A 12016-nucleotide genomic window follows, 5' to 3' on the forward strand; every position below is an offset into this window, starting at 1 on the left:
ATTACTACAGAGTGTGTGTGTGTGTGTGTGTGTGTGATTCACTGTTTGATCTGCTGCAGTCTCTGACGAGACAGCCAGACGTTACCCTACGGAACGAGCTCAGAGCTCATTGTTTCCGATCTTGGGATAGGCCTGAGACCAGGCACACACCACACACCGGGACAACAAGGTCACAACTCCTCGATTTACATCCCGTACCTACTCACTGCTAGGTGAACAGGGACTACACGTGAAAGGAAACACACCCAAATATCTCCACCCGGCCGGGGAATCGAACCCCGGTCCTCTGGCTTGTGAAGCCAGCGCTCTAACCACTGAGCTACCGGGCCGTGTGTGTGTGTGTGTGTGTGTGTGTGTGTGTGTGTGTTTTAAAAGTTTGCCTTGGCCGAGTTTCAGTGAAGACAAATTAGTTGCTCTTAGTCATAATTAATAATTGATAGTAAATAATATTGATCTCGGCTTCTTGTGAGACCCAAGCAAATATTCTGGGTCAAGTTGTTTTGTCATATATTGTAACATTTAAAGGATGTTACAATATATGACAAAACGACATCTATTTATTTAGAACAGTATCTATTTCTTTGGCTGACAAACGACAGAATTAACACTTTAATTTCTCTTCTATCTTTCTGTACCCACGCAAGCATTTCTTTACATTTTCGCTGTTAGCATAGCAGTTAGTGTAGCAATGAACGAATTACGTAAATAGCATGATTTGTTTTTCTTTTTAAAGGATTAAGTGAAAAAGGAAATGTGGACGTGAATTAAGGAAAAGAGAGAGAAAAGGTAAAAAAAATAGAAGCCAAAACTAATAGATAAGATATAGAAAAGATAATGGCTGCAGAATAAATGCCTTAGAGTAGTTTATGAGGAAAAAAAGTGTCATAATATTGTAACAATGTAAGGGTTGAGTCATAAAGAAACTGTAAACGTAGCTGAGGGAGCGTCGCGCACTACAGATTTCCTCGCTGTGCCTTACGCTTGTCTGAAATTTTAATGACTTCCCATATTTTTAACCTGAGAAGCACGAGAGGCAGTGTATGGAAATATTCATATGGAGTATGATTATAATAGTCTCTCTCTCTCTCTCTCTCTCTCTCTCTCTCTCTCTCTCTCTCTCTCTCTCTCTCTCTCTCTCTCTCTCTCTCTCTCTCTCTCTCTCTCTCTCTCAAATAAAGAATTTCTCCAAAATAATTGCGTATTATTATTATTATTAGTAGTAGTAGTAGTAGTAGTAGTAGTAGTAGTAGTAGTAGTAGTAGCAGCAGCACCAGTAGTAGTAGTAGTAGTAGTAGTAGTAGTAGTAGTAGTAGTAGTAGTAGTAGTAGTAGTAGTAGTAATACTAGTAGCAGTAGTAATAGTAGTAGTAGTAGCAGTAGTAGTAGTTATAGCAACAGCAGCAGCAGCAGCAGCATTAGTAGTAGTAGTAGTTGTAGTAGCAGCAGCAGCAGCAATAGCAGCATACAATAGTACTGGCAGTAGCAGGAACAGTAAGAGCAGCAGCAGCAGCACTGGTAGCAGCAGGAACAACAACAGCAGCAGCAGCAGCAGCAGCAGCAACAATAGCAGCAGCAGCAACAGTAGTAGTAGTAGTAGATGTAGTACCTAGCAGTAGTAGTAGTAGTAGTAGTAGTAGTAGTAATATATTTTATTTCAATAATTATGCATTTTATTCCTTGTAATATTTCACTACAAGAACAAAAATAAAAAAGATCAACACTCATTACTCCCAGCCATCGACTGCTAAGCATTCAATTCGTCCTAAGTAATCTAAATTTTTAAGTTCGAATTCGTGATCCCTTGTAGCACATAATTTGTTTTCAGGGACGCGTGAAGATGTAATTACCATTGGTGAAATGGGACAGCAAGGTGGAATCTGAGCCAAGGACAGGCCAGCCGGATAACATGCAGGCCACTGGAACGAAGTCCTTATGACCACAATACTTGATAGGGGAATAAGGGAAGGGGAAGGGAAATTGTACCTTCTTTGTCCTTCATATTTGTGGAGGGTCTGAACAGCAAATGAAACCACCACTGATAGATTACCACACAGTTTCTGTTTGCTATGTCGAGGGAATCTATTGCTTTCTGTTGCTGGCAGTTTAAGCACTTTGTTTTGTTTTCATTTATCTGTTTTTTTTTTGTGTGTGTGTGTGTGTGTGTGTGTGTGTGTGTATGTGTGTGTGTGTGTGTGTGTGTGTGTGTGTGTGTGTGTGTGTGTGTGTGTGTGTGTGTGTGTGTTTGTGTGTGTGTGTGCACGCGTGCAGAGAGAGAGAGAGAGAGAGAGAGAGAGAGAGAGAGAGAGAGAGAGAGAGAGAGAGAGAGAGAGAAGAGACAGACAGACAAACATACATACATACAGACAGAAATACAAACTGGCAAGCACATACAGCTATACAGACGAACATGTAATAGTGAGAGCAAAAAGGACAATCCCGTGCTAATTAAAAAAAAAAAAAAGTGATTGAGCATTGCACCTTATCGTGTAGGAGGAGCAACTATATATAGACAGGGAGCTTTTCATCAAAATATGACCTTTAAGCGTCACACATGGCTTCTGCGCATCACCGCCTCCCGCACCACCCACACACACATGCTACTCGACCAGAGTACACACACACACACACACACACACACACACCTCCGCTTTTGTTGACGTCAATGGAAAAGTGAGAGAAAAAACAAAAAAGGGATGAATAGGAGTAGGAGAGGGAGCAGCCGCCTACCACTCTTAATATTACATAGTCTGTGATGGTCTGCTCTCGCCCTGTCTTTCTTAACGGGAGGGAGAAACTTTGCTCTTAAAGTTTTCAAATCTAGAACTAAAACGACAAGTTGAATCTTAGAGTTTGTAGATCCTCGCGTTGCATTTCCCTTTTTTGTTCACTGTTTTCTTCACCGCATAAACTTTGTGGCGATGAGTTTCCTGTGGTGTGTGTGTGTGTGTGTGTGTGTGTGTGTGTGTGTGTGTGTGTGTGTGTGTGTGTGTGTGTGTGCCGCCAGCTCAGAGATATTTTTACCTACCTTTGTTGTTGTTTTTCTTCCATATATCATATTGTCACACGATAATCTTGCCTCGTCTATTCTCTGTTCTTTTTTTTTCTTGTTTAGTCTGATGTCTTTTATGTTCGTGTGTGTGTGCGTGTGTGTGTATGTGTGTGTGTGTGTGTGTGTGTGTGTGTGTGTGTGTGTGCGTGTGTGTTTCACTGTTTGATCTGCTGCAGTCTCTGACGAGACAGCCAGACGTTACCCTACGGAACGAGCTCAGAGCTCATTATTTCCGATCTTCGGATAGGCCTGAGACCAGGCACACACCACACACCGGAACAACAAGGTCACAACTCCTCGATTTATATCCCGTACCTACTCACTGCTAGGTGAACAGGGGTGTGTGTGTGTGTGTGTGTGTGTGTGTGTGTGTGTGTGTGTGTGTGTGTGTGTGTGTGTGTGTGTGTGTGTGTGTGTGTGTGTGTGTGTGTGTGTGTGTGTGTAATAATAATAATAATAATAATAATAATAATAATAATAATAATAATAATATTCCGGTTTATTCGAATGGCAGTTAGTACAGAGCTGAACATCCTACATATTGGATCAACTTATACATGTAGATATTCTTATATACTAAATCATACTTCTTAAGTCTACACATCCCCCCTGTTGGCACCTTCCATCTGGTGCGCGGCAGCTATTTATAACGCCAGATAAGCCTAGCGGCCTAGGCCCCGGGGTGATGCCACCCCAATGCATTTTGTTTTTTGTTCAGAGTTTGTTTCTCCTACCCAGCAGCGGGTCACAACTTCCGTGTTACACCAGGTACCTAATCACTGCTAGGTGAACAGAGGCCACACACTTCGAATAGAAGTCTTGCCCAAATTATCTCTGACCTGTCCCGGGAATCGAACTCGGGCTCTCTCGATTGTGAGTCGACCGTGCTACCATTGCACCACCAGTTGTGTGTGTGTGTGTGTGTGTGTGTGTGTGTGTGTGTGTGTGTGTGTTATCAAAGCAAACCAGTGGCGTTGTAGCACTAAGTTCCTAGGGCATGCCTTGGGTTTCTGCATACACTTTCTCAAAATACTTTTGTGCTAACAAAGGAGGATATCAAAACGGAACAAAACGGGAACTTGACTTTAAAAACATCGGAGGAAACTTAACCATATATAGAAAAGTACGTGAAAAATAAAGAAAAACGATTTGCAGGTAAAGAAGTGGACAGTGATTTGGTGTATAAATTTTGTCTCTGCAGCAATATACAGCTTATAAGGATGTCGCTTCTACCAGTTCATTATACAAAGTTACTGCATCTTGGTTTATATATATATATATATATATATATATATATATATATATATATATATATATATATATATATATATATATATATTAACAACTTAGTAATATTAGGAGTGACATTAGTAAAATTGAGAATAACGCGAAGATAGGTAGATTAATTATGTCATATTTTGATACCGTCACCTTGCGTACAGATTTGGATGGGATTAATGAATGGAGAGACAGATGGCAAATCCAGTTTAATGATAACAAATCAAAGTACTTAACTTAGATATAGGAAACTCACACAGTAGTACACAATAAACCTCGAAGCTGTTGTATGTTTAGGTTACGAAGAAGATTGAGTTACAGGTAGCTCTGATCTCCATCTAAGAAGACAATGCATAGATACCAGATTTAAGTTTAACAGTGTGTTAGCATACATTTTTTAGAATGTTACAACCAGAAATTTCGAGGTAATAATAGATTCATATTTTGGTGCTGATCAGAACTCATCTATATTATGTTGTACATTTATGGTTCTCTCATTATAAGAAAGGAAATAGGTCTATTAGAGTCAGTAAAAAGGAAAGATATTAATAAGATATAGGGGATGAGGGGTGTTCTTTTAGAAACGAGACTGAATGACTTAAATTTACATTTATCAGAAAGACTTAAGAGTGGATCTGATGAAAGTCTTTAAACGGTGTAGGGGTTATAACAACGGGGACGTAAGCAAAATTCTTAGAATCAGGAACCAGGATAGAGGAAGAATAACGAGTTTACGTTTGAAAGTTTTAGATTTAGGAAAGAGATGGGAAGAAATTGGTTTTTAGATAGAATGGTTGATGAATAAAACGGAATCACTAATCAGGTTGTTAGTACTAAATCAATAGAAGATATTTGTATTAGGATGATAGTTATTAATAGGTAGGTGTTTTATGCATTGACTGCCAAGTGTAGGTTTGATGGCTTCTTGTAACTTCTTTATTTCTGTTTCTACTTTTTTTTACTACTGTTTCTTTTGCTTTCTTTTTTGGGGATTTACTTATAGTTTTAAATTTTCTAACTGCCCAACGCTTTATGCGCTCCCGCCCGAGTGAGTTGCCGCTAGGGGCTGTGAGAGATGCTTCTCCAGGCAGGCCACTGGTGGAGGAGGCGAGGTCGTGGCTGAACTGCTCATTGGTGACATCTACCTTGAAGGTACTTAAATGGCCCAGGTTGCCTCTGGGGATTGAGGAACCTGCGGTGCTGAGCCTTGTGCTGCTATTCTTAGAGGAGATCCCCGCCTCCGCCGTGTTATCGGTCGCGTCTAGAATGAATTGAACATTTTTGTTCAAGATTAGCGAGCACAGATGCTGACGGCGACCACACACACGGCTACCTGCACGAAGAGAGAGTGGTGTCATTATGATGTCACATAGACAAAATCATATAAGCTTGCTGATCACTTGTGATTATCATGAGTTTTTTTTTTTTAAGCTGAGATAGGCCATGCACGTCTTTGGATAAAAAAAGTAGTTATTAGAAAAAGATGTTTGAATGTTTTAAAGACATAAGAAAATATGTTTCGCGAGTGCAAATTAAAGGGAACAGAATCCATAATGGTGGAAGCGCCAGCCTCCAGTGGTAAAGAAAACGTGACTCTTATCCTCGCTCATGCTGCACACTCTGCGTTGGTCATGCTATTGCATAAGTATGAACATAGCAGTATAAAGATATAATGGAAGTTGCAGGAAACCGTAACCTAAAGGTGGTAGTCCTTGTTTGAGACACTTAAATTGTTCTCTATCCGTCATCCACATAATTAGCCCGTATGTTAATTTTCTTTTATAGGTTGTGCTCTCTATTATTATCTTTTATCTAACAATTTAGTATAACAAAACTAAGTTTTTTACGTAGAATGTAAAATATTTCAAAAGCTTGGAGAATCATTTTCTTTACAGATGTTATAATGAAATAATTACATGAAATTTGATCATGAAATTGTAATATTATAATTTATGATTGGTGATATCCAAGACGTGGATTATGGCGTGGGTTTTATGGCGAACTACTTTTTTCGTATGGAGACGCTGAGGTGTCATGGCGCTCTCTTCCTGAATGGCTTGGCCGGTGAATGGAATACGTGTTGTCCACTACCTATGTGTAGGAGTAAAGCCTGCGGCTACCTTGGAGGTAGGATTGGGTAGCATGTATGATGGTGGAGGCTGTATTGGAGCTATTCGGGTGGTACAATACATGTAAGTATATGCGGTAATCAGGTCAGCATTATCAGTTTATTTCATTGTGTTTTAAATGTTGAAGGGATCCATCTTGTTTGTCATGCCCCACTAATGAATTTGGTGAATGTGCATCTCTTATGTAATTGTACTGTACCTGTGATTATTTTGTGTGCGTGTGTGTGTGTGTATATATATATATATATATATATATATATATATATATATATATATATATATATATATAGAGAGAGAGAGAGAGAGAGAGAGAGAGAGAGAGAGAGAGAGAGAGAGAGAGAGAGAGAGAGAGAGAGAGAGAGAGAGAGAGAGAGAAAAGAAAACCGTAGTAAAATCACCATTTCTATTTCAATTCTTGTAACGTTTTGCACAAATATAACCCCATCTTCTGGCACTGAAAGCTCGTGCAGAGAGTGAGTAAGGGAACGTGTTCACCCTCCAAAGATCTCTGAGACAAGAGATAGAATTCACTAATTCTATCACCGTCATCTATCACACCTACCTGATCCACACAATTATAATAAGTGTCATTTTATTTCCCTAATCATCCTTACAAAGAAAAAAAAGTTCTTTATAAAAACTAATAAAAACTGTAAAAAATGAGTTTAGGTAGAATAAAACCAAACAGCCTAAAAGAAAAAGAACAAGTATGTAACGTGGGTACGAGACTGGAATTACAGTTAGTAGGATGGATATTTCTTGACTGTTAAGATTAGGCTTATATTTATAAATGCAAAGTGTTTCAGTAATTCTCAATTGAGATAATGTCTTGGCTTTATAGAAAATTTTGAAATTTCTTATGACAGAGAAGCCTGGTTTTGAGACCTGTTTGCCTCTTCTGAAAGAGATACTCTTGTGCTCACACATACGTAAAAAGAGGCTTTTTGATTCCACCTATCTAATAAAACTGTGTGAGTGGAACCCCCACCCGTAAACATAGAAGCTGATTTAGCCTGTTGTCGTGCAATACACGATACAGAGGTTGCCCACAAAAGGTACTTGAGCTTTCCAACTCCTGAAACTCACGCACTTAATATTTCTGCTTGGAATCATCCCAAGTCTGTTCTTCAACTTGCCAAACACTCCTTCGTAAATAGAAAATGTCAAAATCTTTCAAACTCAAACTCCCCTCGTGACTTCTGGCATCTGGCCAAACATCTCCAATAAGCTTATTTCTTCATCTTTCCCTCCTTTAGTTCATCCTGATGGCACCACTGCCATCTCTTCTGTCTCTAAAGCTGAACTCTTCTCTCAAACCTTTGCTAAAAACTCCACCTTGGATGATTCGGGGCCTGTTCCTCCCTGTCCTCTGACTCTTTCATGTCTTCAATCAAAATTCTTCGTAATGATGTTTTCCATGTCCTCTCTGGCCTAAACCCTCGGAATGCTTATGGACCTGATGGGGTCCCTCCTGTTGTTCTCAAAAACTGTGCTTCCGTGTTTTCACCTTGCCTGGCCAAACTCTTTCAGCTATGTCTATCGACTCCTACCTTTCCTTTTTGCTGGAAGTTTGTCTACATTCAGCCTGTTCCTAAAAAGGGTGACCGTTCTAATCCCTCAAAGTACCGTCCTATAGTTTTAATCTCTTGTTTGTCTATAGTTTTTTAATCTGTCCTCAATAGGAAGATTCTTAAACATCTGTCACTTCACAGTCTTCTATCTGATCGCTGGTATGGCTTCCGTCAAGGTTGCTCTACTGGTGATCTTCTGGCTTTCCTTACCAAGTCTTGGTCATCCTCTTTTAGAGATTTCGGTGAAACTTTTGCTGTCACGTTAGACATATCAAAAGCTTTTGATAGAGTCTGGCACAAAGCTTTGATTTCAAAACTACCCTCTTACGGTTTCTATCCTTCTCTCTGCAACTTTATCTCAAGTATCCTCTTTGACCGTTCTATTTCATCCGTGGTAGACGGCCAATGTTCTTTTCCTGAATCTACTAATAGTGGTGTTCCTCAGAGTTCTGTCATGTCACCCACTCTCTTTCTACTATTCATTAATTATCTTGTTAACCAAATTTCTTGCCCTATCCACTCCTGCGCTGATGATAGATTTAGTAGTGCTAGTAGTAGTAGTAGATGAGAAAATTTTGTAGTTTTCAATGCCTCAAAAACTCAATTCCCCCATCGATCATCTCGACACAACCTTCCATACAACTATCCCCTCTTCTTCAATGACATTCAACTGTCTCCCTCTTCCACAATGAATATCCTCGATCTATCCTTTACTCATAATCTTAAACTGGAAATTCCACATCTCATCTCTCGCTAAAACAGCTTCTATGAAGTTGGACGTTCTGAAGCTTCTCCGCAAGTTCTCTCGCCCCTCCAACTGCTAACTCTTTAAAAAAGGCTTTATCCGCTCCCGTATGGAGTACTCTTCGCATATTTGGGGGGATTCCAGTCACACAGTTTTATTAGATAGGGTGGAATAAAAGGCTTTTCGCCTCATCAACTCCCCTCCTCTGACTAACTGTCTTCAGCCTTTTTTTCACTGCCGAATTGTTACATCTCTTTCTGTCTTTTATCGCTATTTTCATGCTAACTGCTCTACTGATCTTGCTAATTGCATGCCTCTCCTCCTCCTGCGGCCTCGCTGCACAAGGCTTTCTTCTTCCTCTCACCTCTATTCTGTCCAACTCTCTAACGCAAGAGTTAACCAGTACTCTCAATCATTCATAACTTTCTCTGGTAAACGCTGGAACTCCCTACCTTACTTCTGTATTTCCATCTTCCTATGACATGACTTCTTATAAGAGGGACATTTGTTGCTTAATTTTGGCTAACACTTTATTTTTCTTTTAGGGAAATTCACTCACGTGAATTTCTTTTTAATATTTTGTTGCCCTTGGCTGGCTTCTCTCCAGCAAATAGAAAAAAAAAAAAAGCTCTACCAGGTCTAGCTATATTGTTCCAGTAATGTGGATGGGCACCACCAGGTCTGTATTGTTTCAGTAATGTGGACTGGTACCAGAATGGCACATCATAATCTAAATTAAATCGAGCTAATGCTAAATAGAATTTTGATCAAATCTTTGGATTTCAACTAAAAAAATTCCCTTAGGGAAATATTAATGAATGCTCATCGTATGGTAGCGGAGTTATGAGACAACGAAGTGGTCACGTCATCGTGTTGTTGCTTGTAAAGCGTGTGGCTGATTTAGAAATGCCTAAAAAAAATGTGCCAAAACTTTTAACATCCCCGAACTATTCGTTGCCAAAATATCATATGGTCAGTGAAATATCATGACAGAACTTCCTAGCCACTGATAACGTATAAATATAATAGCGTTGATCTTTTGAGTTCGAATTCTGAATTGTTTATACATTTTTTAAAATTGTTTTCGGAAAGTGGACTGTCACAATACAAATCTAAAAAAAAAAAAAAAAAACATAAAAAATGGGAGTTTTTCTTAATGTATCTTGAGACAGAATTAACAAGCACACAAAAAGAAGCTCTGCAATCTGAAAATGTAAATGGCACAGAGTAAAACCTATTTCTTGCACATGACTCACTTATCTATTACTGAGCCATAAATGCATGTTTCACCGGGAACTAAGGGAAACAAACTTACCGCGAATCTCATCGTTCCAATATGATTTCAGCAAGGATTCCTGCCGCCTCTGCAGTGGCCGTGGTTGTGACGGGGCGGGTGTCAGGGAGACGAGTGGATCAAGTGTTACTATATGCATTGAGGGGGAGAGAAAAAGAGAGAGAGAGAGAGAGAAAGAGAGAAATATGGGCATCATAATAACATCAAAGACTGCGAAATAACACCTTTGTAGATTGATAGCGAGACAGAGAAACCTGGTTGGGTATATCACATTGCCCCCCCACCTCTCTCTCTCTCTCTCTCTCTCTCTCTCTCTCTCTCTCTCTCTCTCTCTCTCTCTCTCTCTCTCTCTCTCTCTCTCTCTCTCTCTCTCTCTCTCTCTCTCTCTCTCTCTCTCTCTCTCTCTCTCTCTCTCTCTCTCTCTCTCTCTTTCTTGACTTGAGGGAAACCTTGTGGAATGTTTATGACATATTTTGTGATAGTAATTTGATTGTTTTCATGTGAACTCACGCCTAAAGATATAGCCGCCCTTGCCAACAGTCCGTGTGTGTGTGTGTGTGTGTGTGTGTGTGTGTGTGTGTGTGTGTGTGTGTGTGTGTGTGCGTGTGTGTGTGTGGGCGCGCGCTAGTATCATCCAAGCAAACCGGTGGCGTCGTAGAACCAATTTCCCGTGACTATGTCCCTTGGTATTCTACAGAATCCTTCCTAAAATATTTCTATGCTAACAAAAAGATGATGTCGCGGCAGAACAAGACGGGAAATAGACTTAAAAAATACATGGGAGCAAATCTAACCATACTTCAAAAAGTACGTGAAAAAAATTGGAGAAGTGGCTATTTAGTATTTAGAATTTGGTATATGTTATTTCGTAATAGACAAAGCTGTCAATGTTTGACCAGACAAGGTGGAAGAAGCATGGTTTTGAAGAAAATGGAAGGGACGCCATTAGGTTCATAGGCGTTTAGAGGGTTTGGGCCAGCAAGGGCATAGAATATATCATTGAGGAGGATGTCAATGGGTGGCATGAAATGATCTGAGAGTGGAGAAACAAGCCCTGAATTATCCAAGGTACTTTTTTAGCAAAAATTAGAACGAGGAAATTAGCTTTAGAGAGAGATGAGATGGCAGTGACTCCGTCAGGTTGAAATAAAGAAGGGAAAGATGAAAAAGCAAAGATATTGGAAATATTTTTGGTTAGTTGTTATCGTCTTGTAGGCAGGTTCAGATAGGATAAATGAATGGACACATGACAAAGGCAGTTTATTATTAATAAATGCAAAGTAATTAACGTAGATAAAGGAAACCCATACAATATTGCACAATAAACCACAAAGCTGTTGTAGGTTCAGGATACAAAAAGATTGAGGAGTTATAGTTAACTCCGGTCTCTTTCTAAGAAATAAGGCAAATAGTGCACTACGATTAGTTTTCTTGAGTGTCAGAATCAGAAGTCTCTAAGAAATATTAAAGTTAGATTTGGAGCTGGTCAGACCGTATTTAGATTATGGTGTGCAGTTCCGGTCCCCGCATTATAAGGAGAATAAAGGTCTATTAGAATCAATGCAGAATAATGGCTATTCAGATACAGGGAATGAGAGATATTACTTACGAAGCGAGATTGTATCTGTTAAAACTACATTCTTAGAAAGATTTAAGAGGGGATCTGATAAAAGTCTTTAAATAGTGTAGTGGTTATTACAAAAGAGAAATAGGCAATATTCTTAAGATCGGTAACCAGAATGCATGAAATAATGAGTTCAAGCTTTTAAATTTAGGTTTAAGAAAGAGATGGGAAGGAATTGGTTTTTCAAAATAAAGTGATTTGATGAATGGAAAGACTCAGTAAACAGGTTTTTAGTGGCAAGTCATTAGGGAGCTTTAAAAGAAAACTAGACAGATATATGGATGGGAACGATGGGTTCAAATAGATGGGTATGTATTTCATAAAGAG

At 39.4% G+C, this 12016-nt stretch overlaps 1 long non-coding RNA gene across 1 annotated transcript; it reads right to left on the reverse strand.

Moving 5' to 3' along the window:
• Positions 1-4518: 4518 nt before the first annotated feature.
• Positions 4519-10378, reverse strand: LOC123498867. Its single transcript, XR_006672815.1, has 2 exons — positions 10087-10378; positions 4519-5659 (listed from the first exon to the last, which is right to left on the reverse strand). It is a non-coding gene; the product is annotated as an uncharacterized LOC123498867 (long non-coding RNA).
• Positions 10379-12016: the final 1638 nt, after the last annotated feature.

Source organism: Portunus trituberculatus, chromosome 48 (assembly GCF_017591435.1).
Source record: "Portunus trituberculatus isolate SZX2019 chromosome 48, ASM1759143v1, whole genome shotgun sequence".
Taxonomy (NCBI): domain Eukaryota; kingdom Metazoa; phylum Arthropoda; class Malacostraca; order Decapoda; family Portunidae; genus Portunus; species Portunus trituberculatus.